The 15027-nt window shown below is 38.7% G+C and overlaps 1 protein-coding gene across 1 annotated transcript in view; it reads left to right on the plus strand.

The window, feature by feature from the left end:
- The first annotated feature begins 1303 nt into the window (after positions 1-1303).
- gapvd1 (GTPase activating protein and VPS9 domains 1) overlaps positions 1304-15027 on the plus strand; it is a 60422-nt gene continuing 46698 nt past the window's right edge. Inside the window, exon 1 of the mRNA XM_062999208.1 lies at positions 1304-1412. The gene's annotated coding sequence lies outside the window, so the exon portion shown is untranslated. The remainder of the gene's footprint in view (positions 1413-15027) is intronic.

Genomic DNA, 15027 nt, shown 5'->3' on the forward strand with positions numbered 1-15027 from the left:
TCTGTGTGATGTGAATGCAGTTTTAGTCTCAAACTCCTGTATTTGAGTATGATTTAATTTAAACCTTTCAAGGCATGTAAACTCACTTGAGCTTTGTGGATAGTTAAGTGCGTATTATTTGTAATTCGTTTCATACGGTATAAGGGTCATCATACACTGATCAGCCATAACATTATGACCACCTCCTTTTTTCTACTCTCACTGTTCATGTTATCAGCCCCTCTTACCATATAGAAGCACTTTGTAGTTCTACAATTACTGACTATAGTCCATCAGTTTCTCTACATGCTTTCTTAGCCTGCTTTCACCCTGTTCTTTAATGGTCAGGGCCCCCACAGAGTAGTTATTATTTAGATGGTGGATCATTCTCAGCACTGCAGTGACAATGACATGATGGTGGTGTGTCAGTGTGTGTTGTGCTGGTATGAGTGGATCAGACACAGCAGAGTCCACTCACTGTCCACTTTATTAGACACTCCTAACTAGTTGGTCTACCTTGTAGATGTAAAGTCAAGAGACGATCGCTCATCTTTCGCTGCCGTTTGAGTTGGTCATCTTCTAGACTTCAACAGTGATGACAGGACGCTGCCCATGGGGCACCATTGGCCGCATTTTTTAGCCAGCAGTGGAAGTGTTTAAAAACTTCAGCAGCAGTGCTGTGTCTGATCCACTCACACCAGCACAACACACACTAACACACCACCACCATGTCAGTGTCACTGCAGTGCTGAGGATGACCCACCACCCAAATAATACCTACTCTGTGGTGGTCCTGACCATTAAAGAGCAGCATGAAAGGGGGATAACAAAGCATGCAGAGAAACAGATGGAGTACAGTCAGTAATTGTAGAACTACAAAGTGCTTCTATATGGTAAGTGGAGCTGATAAAATGGACAGTGAGTGTAGAAACGAGGAGGTGGTTTTAATGTTATGGCTGATCGGTGTATGCTACCTGTTAAATGAAATACTATTGACTTGTATCACTTTATATAGAGTTATAGAAAATATATAATTTCTACTCATTGTTTCGAAGTGTATGTACAGCACTGATCGATCACACGTAGTGTAGATCCTGCTGTTCTACTTGCATCCTGTTTTCCCATTCCGAGCTCGAACGCGTGACTTCGTCAGTGATGTCAATCCCAGTTCCCACATCTCCGTTCCGTTTACTTGAAGTTAGCCTTTTTTTTCCCGGCTTATTGTACGCATGCGCAGACTCCAAGACTCTTTGGCGCTATAGGAGGTCTTAGTGGTAGTTGAGCAGAACGAAAAGCTTGCTATCACTTTTAGCAAAACGTCGCTAGCTAGCTCTGTTCACGATTTGGTAGGACTCCGGAACCAAGGTGATTTGTGCGGCATTCCAGCGACCACAACAACAGCAACCAAAAGCGTTCTACGTTTATATTTGTTGGTAAGTAAAGCTTTTCGTGCGTCTATCTTGTTGCTTAACTAATGAATGTGTTTGATGACTTAGCTTGCAAATGGTACGTCAGCTAGCTGGTATTTGTTAAATGCTCTGAAGGCGAGATGCATGAACGATCTACACTTGACAGTGTGCGTATATAAACACTATTGAGTCTGTATGTACTTTTCGGTATTAAGATTTGTAGCTGCACATCGTTTTTGTGTCATTTCTTACGTAAAGTGTGCAGCTTTTAAAGTAACTTGCTAACGTTAGCTTGGCACTTTGCTAGCTAATAACAAGTACCTAGCTAGTTACAGGTATGTCAAGATAGATGGATTTACTATTAACCACAAACAAACTAGTTCACCACATTTACCCTGTTGTCTGCTAAGTAGTTAAAAGGTATACCAATAAAATACCCACTGTTTTTGTTATATATGTAACCCTATTGCAATTACAGTTAAACAAAACAAGAAATTTACATTTAATCATAGTGACTCAACATGTGCCATCTTTTTGTTTTCTGTCAATTATATATATATATATATATATATGACAAAAGCCATTTTTATGTCTGATGATTAATGTTTAGACAGCTAATGAACAGTTTAGTGTCAACAATAGTAACTCACTTTGCATTCTCCTATTCGTCAAAAAATATCACATTGTTTCAACAATTTTTTTAAGATTCAGTTCACTTTTTGCGATGGCACAGCATTTCCAGGAAGTGTCAAGTCTGCTCCACAAAGTGCCGATGATGCTGTAGGTTTTGAAAATTTGACAGACAAATTTATACAGAAGATCAAGATCAACAGATTAAACAAGGAACAGCTTTACTCATGGTTGGTTGGTTGGTTGGTATTCCTGCAGGCACACTAGTTGTGGATTAGATTAGAAACCTTTGAGCAGAACCAATATGATCAGTTTCTGGTCAAGGTTTTTTATCTGTGTCTAAACTGTCACAACACTTGAATGCCCATAATTCACTAAACAACTGTATCTGGCATATGGCTCAATTGACTACTCCATTTATTCTCTAAACAATTTGGTTGCAATTAGGGCTGACTCAATACCACTTTTTTGTGTCCAATACCGATACTGCAAAGTATTTGCTGATACCGATACCAATTCGATACCGTCATTTTAGGGCTGAAACGATTCCTCGAGTAACTCGAGTAAATCGATTACTAAAAATCATCGATTCAAATTTTTTGCATCGAGGAATCGTTTAATCCGCACAACCATATACAGCTCACGGTGTTTTACACGGACGACTTTCACTTTTGCGCAGCGTGTTTAACGCTGTGTGCAGGTGACGTGAAGAATCTGAGGGCTGCGTCCCAAATATCTTACACATAAACAGAACTTAACAGGACTCAATCCGGGTTCTTTTTGCGGACAGTTTAATGAACACTACGTATTTGGACACGTTCGCCGCTCCTGCGAACTGAACGTATCAGTTTAGGACGCAGCCGAAATTTGATAGCGCGGACTGCAAAATATAGAGAGAAAATAGCGAACAGGAGGAGACTGGACAGAGAAAACCACAGAAAGTTTGAGATCATTTTAAGCTGATAAAACTAAAACTCAGTATAACATCCACACCATCAGAGCGTCGTGTTTACTTTACTCATGTTTACTGACTTTACTTCGTTTCAACCACCACAGGCTTTTATGAAGATTTAGGCAAACAAACACACACATACATATACACACACACACACACACCAGATCTACCTCATCTAGAGACACAATCCTGACAGATTTGTATCCCCCTACAAACACCACAAAACCTCCCAACAAAATATTAAAGCTTTATGTTCTGCGTGAGCTGTAGCTGAAACTTTGAGTTTTGAAAGTTGCACAAATTACAGGCTTATGTTCATGTATTTTTTGTTTATTATTATTTATGACTTGATGACCTGATGTTTCAGGTTGCCTGTTTACATTTTAAAAGTAAATTGATTTATTTTTGATTGATTTATTTTTGCATTTAAAAAATGTTAAACTGTCCTGTATGCAAGGAATACAAATGTACAGTTTGGTTTAAGAAACATGTCTTATTTAATCTAATATGTATTTGTTTTTGCTCTTTGTTAAAGCAAAAGTATTTCTTATCCGATTACTCGATTAATCGCTGGAATAATCGATTACAAAAATAATCGATAGTTGCAGCCCTACGTCATTTCTCCTCTCAAACAACTAAGCAGTAATAATACATGTCTCAGTGCACCATGGTTAAACTAGCTATCTAAATAACAATGCTCAGACTGTGAAACAAATATTCTAAAGGAATAAATACAGAACCTACAACATCACACTTATGCAAAACTGCTGTTTTTATTTTCACTTTTACATACAGAACGTTTAGCAGCATTTTTGGCTTGTTTAAGAAAAGTGTCTACAATTGGAAGATGTGGATGTCAGTCAAACTCGATGGACCAATTAGAATTGACGCAGAGTTGAGATTTTCCGTTAAAGTTTTGTCACGTTTTTAGATTATTAAAAACCAAAGCGCGCTTATTAAAAAACCCTGCTGGATTTTGAAGAGGAAAATGGGAAACGATGTAGTTTGTTTCATTTCATAACACTAATGGATTAAATGTCGTTGAGGATGTGAGAGATCTCCAAACCGGGACAAGATTTATTAACCGGGGCAATTTTTATTGTGCTTAAACAGTGTGTTTAGATGTGGCAGTAGTAGATGATTTTTTTAAATGCTAAAAGTTGAAGTAGATCAGTGTGTTTTCATTTCTGAATGGCTGTTGCAGATGAGTTGTAGGTCAGTGGCACATGTTAATGATGTCATCAAGCGTTAGTGGCAATAAACGGCACTCTGTTGGAACGTATCTTCGAGTGTTATTTGCTTTACACACAAACAATGGCCTTATTTACATTAAGTGGTATTTACATTAAGCAACAGTATCGGATTGGATTACATGTTTTTTTCCTTCCAATATCCGATCCAGTGATTTTGGCCAATATCGGACCGACACCGAGTATCGGATCCACCGAGCATGCCAGCCCTAGTTGCAATGTTGGCACACCAGTTGCCGTAGTGGCTCAGTGGGTTAGGTACTAAAGTGTTGATGGGAAGGTTATAGCCCCTCCATCACCTGCCACTGTTGGACTGCTAGGCAAGGCTCTTAATCATGTGTTGCATGGCGGCACGGTGACTCAGTGGGTAGCACTGTCGTCTTACAGCGAGAAGGTCCTGGGTTCGATCCCCAGGTGGGGCGGTCTTGGTCCTTTCTGTGTGGAGTTTGCATGTTCTCCTTGCGTCTGTGTGGGTTTCCTCCGGGAGCTCCGGTTTCCTCCCACAGTCCAAAAGCATGCAAGTGAGGTGAATTGAAGATACAAAATTGTCCATGACTATGTTTGACGTTAAAACTTGTGAACTGATGAACCTTGTGTAATGAGTAACTACCGTTTCTGTCATGAATGTAACCAAAGTGTAAAACATGACGTTAAAACCCTAATAAACAAACAAACAATAAATTTGACAGACAAATTTAGATAGAAGATTAAGATCAACAGATTAAACAAGAAACAGCTTTACTCGTGGTTAATTGTTATTCCTGCAGACACACTAGTTGTGGATTAGATTAGAAACCTTTGAGCAGAACCAAAATGATCAGTTTCTGGTCAAGAGTTTTTATCTGTCCCTGAAATGTCACAACACCTGACCGTAATTCACGAGAACAGTTGTATCTGGCATATGGCATAATTGACTTCTCCAGTTATTCTTGAAACAATTTGATTGCAATGTTGGCACACAAGTTGCTGTAGTGGCTCAGTGGGTTAGGTACTAAAGTGTTGATGGGAAGGTTCTAGCCCCACCTTTGCCAGGCTGCCACTGTTGGACTGCTGGGAAGGGCTCTTAATCATGTGTTGTAGGTTTTTGACTAATTTATTGTTGTGCTAGCAGGATTATATCAGAAAATTTAAACTCTCTCAACATTGTAATGTAAACAACACTTCTGTTTACTGTACACACACTACAATGGTAAAAAAAGATAGATGATTTGCTAATAACAGCTTTACATTTAAAGTAGTAAGCAAACAAACAAGTGCCTGCAGCAGAGCCAAATTGGCCACAGTGTTTGCTTGGTTGATGAGATGACCGGACTATGTGGATGGGGTCTTCAAACGCTGTGCAAGGACCCTGGTTAGCGGATAGAGGCGTCTGTGCAGTAGCACGGACGTAAAGTGGGGTCAGCTAGGACTGTGCATGCGTCGGAGGGCACGTGAGCGGCAAATATTTCCGCCATGCAATCAGGGATCCACAGCAGCGAATCACAAATCGACTACGCTACATCAGGAGAAAATGCATAAATAAATAGAAAAAACCTTAAAAAGCATGTCTATGTTTCCTCAAACTAAAACAATTATGGGTTAGATGTAATGTATGCTTGTGTTTAAGTGTCATACAGTGAGCTGTATGATAACCATATCAGAAACTCTTTATGTGAGTGTGTTTGTTTGAACTGCATTTCCTTTTGTCACACCTATAGTTTGTTTGCTCGGGTCCGAGTCAGTTGATGACAGTTGATGAGTTCTGTAACTTGGAGTGTTTTCCCCTTGATTTGTTTTTACACAGAAAAATCCAAGCTCACCAAAATGCATCACATCACGTCTTGAAAATGCTGTACTGAGATCACACCATGTTCTCACCACAAATAAACTGTTTCAGAGTTTGTTTGGGACTGGACCTAGATTGCCTTCTTTCAAGGATCTCAGTGTGGTTGTTTTGATCTGTGTTTACAACCACCCAAATAAGTCGCACCAAGAGTGAAAAACTAACCTGAGTCAAATTCAACTGGACTAAAAAAAGGCACGTGAAGAAAACACCCTTAAATACAAACCCAGTATTTTTAATTCACAGCTTACTAGTTGCCATGCCATATTTTTCTCACAATGCCATGGTTCTAATTAAAAGTGGAATGCAACAGTTTTGGGGAAACAGTGAGAATTATTTTCTTCCAACAATGTTAGTTAGCATGCTGGATTGAAGTTCAGTCAGACTGGCAAATATGCACGATATGTGACACTCAAGGTAGCGCAGTGGCAAAGTTTAGCGGCACCACCTTACTCCATAGGAAACAATGGCACAGCCATTGCAGGTGTATCACTTAGGCCAGGGTCTTTCAAACCCTAGGTCACGACCCTTAGGTGGGTCACAAGCCGAAAAAATAGGTCGCAAAGAAAAAAAAAATTTAATAAACTCGTCACTGTCGCATCACAGCAAGAAGGTCCTGGGTTTGTCCCCAAGTGGGGCGGTCCGGATCCTTTCTGTGTGGAGTTTGTATGTTCTGCCCGTGTCTGCGTGGGTTTCCTCCGGGAGCTCCGGTTTTCTTTCACAGTCCAAAGACATGCAAGTGAGGTGAATTGGAGATACAAAATTGTCCATGACTGTGTTTGATATAACCTTGTGTGAACTGATGAACCTTGTGTGATGAGTAACTACTGTTCCTGTCATAATTCCCCTTGTGGAAGCTTTATGTTACATCTTGTATAGTGAGGGTAAGATGCATTGTGATGCCTGGGTCGCATAAAAAATCACGGACAAATTGTGGCTCGCATGAAAAAAGTTTGAAAAATCCTGACCAAGGCTGTGTGCAGAGATGCAGTTAATCTGATCCTAAATCTTCTGCTGGGCAGATTTTTTGTTGTGTAAACTTTTTAAATTTGTGTCTGGTTTGATTTGTAGACATTGTACTCAGAATTTTATATTACATTTAGGTCAATTGTATTTTACATTACAGAGATCTAACTTCTTGGCTAAACATTTCTCACACCATTACACCACCATCTAGCTAAACTGTTAAAACAAGCCAGGTTTCATCTATGGATTCATTTTCTGTCCACCACTTAACTACAGAGACTGTTGTGTGAGAATCCCAGTAGTTTAGTATTTACTATAATAAAATAGCTCTGCACCAACAAAAATGACAAATCAGTGTCACTTAGATCAATGTCTGATGTAAACATTAACTCAAAATACAGTCTTGGGCTGCACAATATGAACTAAAATGTGATATTGAGTAAATAGTCAGATATGACCATAATGATTTGATGAGATGCAGTAACTAAATGAAGGCTATATTCTCACTAGGGATCTTTATATGGAGAAAATGCTGCATGAAGCACTTTTTGGAGCTCATAAGAATTGGATCAACCATAGCAACTTTATACTACTTTAAGCAACTGGCTAACGGTTCAAGGTAGCCATTTATGAACTATGCTGTGACATTCAGTGATCAAATATCCAGGGTAATTGAGTTAATTGTTTTGTCCAAAGTTGTTGTTTTGTGTTTTTTTTTTTTTTAATGGAGATTTTAATAATTAACCACTAACACACTTCAGTGCACATGCACATCACGTGTTAGCTGACAGTGGTGTCTAGTTAAAGTCTAGTTAAATGCTCTAAGGTGCGTTCTTGTTGCGAGAGTGTGCTGAAAAAAATAATTAAGTACTGTTAAACTCTGTACCTGTGGAAATGTGTTGAATGTTTTAGATTTGTTAAAAGTAAAGTTTAGATATTTTGCCTGATGCAGCTGTGTAAAGGTAAGCCTCTGCTGACCTTGTTACATTAAATAATGTTGTTAAGAGTAGATTTGGCATGCCTGTTGCATCTTGATTACAGTATATACACTGAGCAGTCATAACATTAAAACCACCTATATATATATATAAATACACGACCCCAATTCCAATGAAGTTGGGACGTTGTGTAAAACATAAATAAAAACAGAATACGATGATTTGCAAATCCTTTTCAACCCATATTCAATTGAATACACTACAAAGACAAAATATTTAATGTTCAAACGGATAAACTTTATTGTTTTTTTGCAAATATTCACTCATTTTGAATTTGATGCCTGCAACACATTCCAAAAAAGTGGAAGAGGCGAAGGGAAGGAAAAGATGTGGTAGAAAAAAGTGTACAAGCAATAGGGATAACCACACCCTGGAGAGGACTGTGAAACAAAACCCATTCAAAAATGTGGGGGAGATTCACAAAGAGTGGACTGCAGCTGGAGTCAGTGCTTCAAGAACCACCACGCACAGACGTATGCAAGACATGGGTTTCAGCTGTCACATTCCTTGTGTCAAGCCACTCTTGAACAAGAGACAGCGTCAGAAGCGTCTCGCCTGGGCTAAAGACAAAAAGGACTGCTGAGTGGTCCAAAGTTATGTTCTCTGATGAAAGTAAATTTTGCATTACCTTTGGAAATCAAGGTCCCAGAGTCTGGAGGAAGAGAGGAGAGGCACAGAATCCAGTGTAAAGTTTCCACAGTCAGTGATGGTTTGGAGTGCCATGTCATCTGCTGGTGTTGGTCCACTGTGTTTTCTGAGGTCCAAAGTCAACGTAGCCGTCCACCAGGAAGTTTTAGAGCACTTCATGCTTCCTGCTGCTGACCAACTTTATGGAGATGCAGATTTCATTTTCCAACAGGACTTGGCACCTGCACACAGTGCCAAAGCTACCAGTACCTGGTTTAAGGACCATGGTATCCCTGTTCTTAATTGGCCAGCAAACTCGCCTGACCTTAACCCCATAGAAAATCTATGGGGTATTGTGAAGAGGAAGATGCGATACGCCAGACCCAACAATTCAGAAGAGCTGAAGGCCACTATCAGAGCAACCTGGGCTCTCATAACACCTGAGCAGTGCCACAGACTGATGGACTCCATGCCACGCCGCATTGCTGCAGTAATCCAGGCAAAAGGAGCCCCAACTAAGTATTGAGTGCTGTACATGCTCATACTTTTCATCTTCATACTTTTCAGTTGGCCAACATTTCTAAAAATCCTTTTTTTGTATTGGTCTTAAGTAATATTCTAATTTTCTGAGATACTGAATTTGTGGTTTTCATTAGTTTTCAGTTATAATCATCAACATTAAAATAAATAAACATTTGAAATATATCAGTCTGTGTGTATCTGTTTATTTGCAAAAAATAGAAGAGTTGAGTTATCTCTGATCTTATATACTCTTAAATGCAATGGAATCTTAGGTTGTCATAAGGTTGTGGGTTTGACTGATATAATCGCTCAACAGAATTAGCCAAAATTTGCAAGAAAGCAGATTGGACTGATAGTAAACATCAATTTTTAAACAAGGAAATGTGCAGTTTACATGATCGCTTTAACGGCAAATGATAAATGATTGTATCCATCAAGATTTAAACAAAGTTTTTTGAAATACTGAGGTAGTGTATGTATGCAGCTGTGCAAATAAGTCTAACTCAGTAGGCAGTAGTGCAAAAGATCTCAAGCTGCAGAATCAAACAGAGTAAGCCAGGTTTAGATGTGGAACAGCTTGGATACGGAACTGTTTCCGAGCCTGGATGGCATTTCAGATTCCTGTCATTTCATAGTGGGTAGGAAAAAGAACAGGCCGTGGTTGGAATGAGTGGGTTTTGTATACAGTAGATGGGAGCTGTGTGCCAGTGATATGCTTTGCCACCTTGAAGATTTTCTGTAGAGCTTTCTGGTCCAATGATTTGCAGTTACCACACTAAGATGCAGCTGGTTAGTTTGCTCTCTCTGACACGGCAGTAGAAAGTAGTAATGTTTTTGGGGATAGATAGGCTTCCTTAGCCTTCCCTGGAAATTCAGGCATTGATGGACCATCTGTATGTGTAAAGTCCATGAGAAGTCTTCATTTATGTGGACTTAAAAAAATTTACAGCAAAAGACACACTCCACTTCAACCCTATTGGTATAGACGAAATTCACAGTAAGTTCCTTTGTCTTCTGTATATTCAGAAGGAAACAATTGGAAGTGCTCCACGCCGTGATTTGCTGAGTTTTATCTCTGGAGGCTGTCTCATCATTGTTGCTGATTCTGCCTGGCCTGCTGATACCTGTTCTGTCATGAATGTAATCAAGGTGTGAAACATGATGTTAAAATCGTAATAAACAAACTATTTATAATCACATTAACACAAGTGCTGTTTACATCATGTAGCAAATAAGTATAAAAAAAATCTATGTAGAAGTGAACAGTCATAATAAATAAAACACAAGTAGCTTGCATACAAATATTGAAGCATATTCACCAAGATAGCACAGTCTGTAGCCAAAGCAAACTAACAAGCAAATGAGCACACAACTGGTAAGGGTCATGAGCTCCTTAACAAATAATGGTATTCTGCTCTTAATATGCTGCAATAACAGGCAGCATCACACTGATTTGCTTCTTTTTTATGAGTGTATTGTAGGCTGTGGTCCGGAGCAGACTGCCCAAGGTGGGGGCAGGGTGTTGCCTTGTATGAGTTTTTAATATTGGTTTATAGAGTATAGTGCAGAAGTCTTTTAGCCTTTTTTAGTCTTAAGTTTTAATGACCATCTCTTTATTTAGATACAAACAGAAAATAAATAAAATAGTATATTAGTAAATTTAAAAAACACACAACTTTCAGAACAAAAGGGCGTCTACAGGCAAAAGTCAGTATTTAGGGTGTGTTCGAAAACCTAGTGAGCTGCCTTGCTGTCTTACTGCCTACATAGGCAGCTGCCTCAGTATAGAGGATTCTAATAAGTCATCGACTTATAATGTAGGTTATTCGAACGCACTACTTAGACAGCAATTCCATCAGTTTTTGCTTACTAAGCTAACACAGTTAGCCTCATGCCATTCAAACCAATGGGATGGCGTGGCACAACGCGCTAGCATGTCAACTAACATCTCTCTCCGTATACCGAAAACGGTTAAATTCGCCGACAAGCCTGAATTTGCAAATAAATGACACTTGTGCAAGTTTATACAAATTTAAAATCAATAATCACCGCACCGTCCGCCATATATATTTTTTTTTGCGAGAAAAGTTGTGCAGCACTGAATGCTGGGATTGTCTTCACTGTTAAGGCAGCATCGGATGCTTTCTCGTTATTCTGTCAAAATACCTTTCAGATTTAAGGTGACTTAGTAGGCAGCATTTTAAGGCATCTAGGAATTCGAACAGCCTTCTTCTTGGGAGCACGTGTAGGATGACATTAAATGCTTTCTATGTAGAGAGCTCACTAGGTTTTTTGATGTGACCTAGTTCATCTTAATGTGACCTCTCTTGGCACTAAGCACTCTAGAATCTAGAATTCATTGGGGAGGCTGTCCTAAAGTTTTCTGAAATAATCTTTTTGTATATTATACCAGGCTTTGAGAGTGACCCTGCTGATGCAAAATTGTGGTTTTTGGCTTTTTTGAATGTGATTGAACATTGGTCTTATAGATATTAGCAAGCTTCCAATGAATTAAACTCATACAACATGTGTATGTAATGCTTAAGCATGTTTTGCAGAAACCTGGTGTAATAGACCAATAGACAAATAGCAATGGCATTAATCAGGGTTCCATTCCATTAGAGTCCAGAGGAGTCTTGTTCCTGACAGTTTTCTTACAGACTCAGGTTTAGGGGGAGGTCCCAATAACTATTTGCCATTTTTTAGCTATGGAGTCCAAGTTATTGTCTAATGATATCAGCAATCAAAATGTGGCAAGGCATAGATCAGCTCAAGGATATAAAATATCTAAGTCTTTAGGTGGACCCAATACAATAGTGACCTCAATAATTTTAAATGAAAAGTTTGGTACAATCTTGACTCTTCCAAAAGTTGGCTGTTAGGCCTAATAGAGCATCCAGGCAAGAGGGATTTTTGGTCAGGGAGGTAAGAAAGAGCTCACTGGTCACTTTAAAATAAGTTTTGTGCAGAGATGGTACCTGTTTAACAGACAAACATCTCTGCATCACTCTATAAAGTATGCATTAATGGCAGAGAGGCTAGATGGAAGCCACTGATGAGTAAAAGGCATATAAAACCCTTTTTGGAAAGTATTTTGTTGCGACATGAGAGACTTTTCTGGTCTGATGTGACAAAATTTAGTACAGAACAACAAGCACTATGTTTGACAATGCTGCCAAATATATGAACATTGTTAAAGAAAATGAACACATGCATATCCATACTGGACTCACAGCCAAAACAATACTTGAGTTGCTCTTGGTCAAGATTCTGCAAATCCTGTCAGTCGTATGCACACAGACTGTATGCCGTGAGCTTTATGACATGGGTTTCCATGGCCAAACAGCTGCATGCAAGCCTTACATCACTAAGTGCAATGCCAAGCGTCAGATGGTTTGGTGTAAAGCTGTGGGGTGATGAATCAGGTGTCTCTATCTGGCAGTCTGATAATCTGGGTTTAGCGAATGCTGGGAGAATGTTACATGCGTGACTGCATTGTGCCAGCTCTAAGGTTTGGTTTCAGGGGTTGGCCAAGGACCCTTAGTTCCAGTGAAATTTTAATGCTTTAGCCTACCAAGAAATTATGGACAATTGTATGCTTTCAATTTTGTGGGTACAATTTGTGGAAGGCTTGTTTCTCTTCCAGCATGACTTTGTCTCATCTTGCAAAGCAAGCTTCATAAAAGCATGGTTGGTTGAGTTTGGTATGGAATAACTTGACTGACTTCAACCCTACTGAACACCAGTGGGATGAACTAGAAATTGAAGATTTCAAGCCAGGCCAAGTCAGTGTCAGACCTTACAAATGCTTTTCTGGCTGAATGGGCAAAAACACCCACAAAAACACTCCCTACTCCAGACACAACCTTGTAGAAAACTTTCCAAATGATGGCATAAAAACATCCATAGGTGTAGTGCCTCCCGATACTTTTGTCTACAGTGTCATGGTATCACAGTAAAATATGTTTAGCAACTTTAATAAAAATGTAATTTGATGCACATCTACAAAAAATCACTTGCAAAAGTCTAAATCATTTGCATATTGAAAAAAAAAATATATAAACTGGACATCTCATAGTCTTGCACACTAAAACAGCCACATTTAATCTAGACAGTGGGTTTAGGTTAAGGCTAGAAACGCAACTTGCATTACAGTGCCTATGAGTCTGTAAAGTCTTAAGTACTTATGTATACAGGAAAATTCCCAAAAGAGCAGAAGTGGTAGTAACGAAGAGGATCCGATAAAGCTTTAAACTTAGAAAAAAGGAACAAACAGCTTTTAGCTGTTTTCATTTCTGAGCAAATGTCAACCTTACAATAAAAAATAGTGTTATAAGCATGGAAGTCTAATATTTGTAATTGCCTTCTTAATATTGGTTCTTGTAAAACTTTTAATAACAATAACCTGAATCAGTTATATGTAAATCATGTTTTAACCAAACATTTTGCATTGAGACACAGGTCTGTGTTTTTAATTGTCTTTGCATCTTAATTTCTTCACATGGTTTTGCATTAACCAAGGTCTTTTTGTCAGTTGTACAATGTTTGTTTTATTACTAATTAACTGTCAAATAAGTCATTGTTCAGTTAATGCTGTTGGGTAAAGAGTTTTATTTTTTCCAAATTAATTTTTATTAGCTTGCAGGTAATTCAAAATCATAAACAGGGAACCTACAAACCCCATTTCCTGAGAGGTTAAGACATTTTGCAAAATTAATGATAAGAATCTGTGATTTATTAATAGTCTTGAACCTTTATTAAACTGACAGACAGGAGACATTATGTTTTTTTTGTATGACTGGGATATATATGTTTGTGGCTTATTCTACTGTCATAAGTACATAAAGCATAAATAGTTTTCATTTTTCATGTATATAATGAAGGTTTTGAGTACTATAAGCTTTGCTTAGCCCCACATAATGCCACAATATATGATGGAATCAGTACACGTGGAACAGTTGCAATAAATACAATTTTATTGATAATTTAATATTTAAGTGTACAATTACCCCTAGCTCTCCCTCTACAACTACAAAATATCTCAGATTCCGGTTTGCTTATAACGTTGAAATAGCGACTAACATGAAGTATTTCCGCCCCCTAAGACAGACCTGGAATCCAGTGTTTTAATTATTGCTCTGAAAGCTTCTTTCTCAACTGTCTATAGAGGAATTGTGTCCATGCATATGTGGATTGTTACTGCGCTTGTAATGTCGTTGTTTGCAACAGCAGTGGCTCGACAAACCTTACAGTATATTGTGTTTTAGTCTGTTCTAAACTGCCAACACGCGGCAGGTTACTCGGTGCATATTTGGTCTTCCTCTCTTCATCCTCCTTCTGTTTTTGTTTATTTCTTTTTCACCATATTGAGGAAACCTCTCTCATCTGTTAACACCGCTTAATCTGCACGGCGCTCCATATCGCTTTTAGCAGCGAACAATATTATATGAGCTGCTGCCTTTTGAAGCCTACAGCTGTTTTATTAACTATGTTACGGTATGGTATTTGAAAAATCCATACCGTATGAGGAATCAAAGACTGTATACCGAATGTACAGCCATACATGTCCACCTATTTTAGGGTGTAAGTGAGACTCAAATACACAGTCTAAACTTTTACTTGCGCTGCACTCAAGTTCATATCAACTGTCAGCTGTAAGAAGTCAAGTCAAATGTATTTGTATGGTCCTTTTTACTATGGACATGGTCTCAAAGCAACTTTAAAGATTCCAGGATAAAAAATAAAAACTCCTGATAAGCAAGCATAGGGTAACAGCAGCACAGGAAATGCCCCTTTATATAACAGGGCAGAGAACATCTGCCCCAGGATCTGCTGACACTGTAAAATACTTACACTGTAAAACAAAGTG

This window comes from Trichomycterus rosablanca, chromosome 7 (assembly GCF_030014385.1).
Source record: "Trichomycterus rosablanca isolate fTriRos1 chromosome 7, fTriRos1.hap1, whole genome shotgun sequence".
In the NCBI taxonomy this organism is placed as follows: domain Eukaryota; kingdom Metazoa; phylum Chordata; class Actinopteri; order Siluriformes; family Trichomycteridae; genus Trichomycterus; species Trichomycterus rosablanca.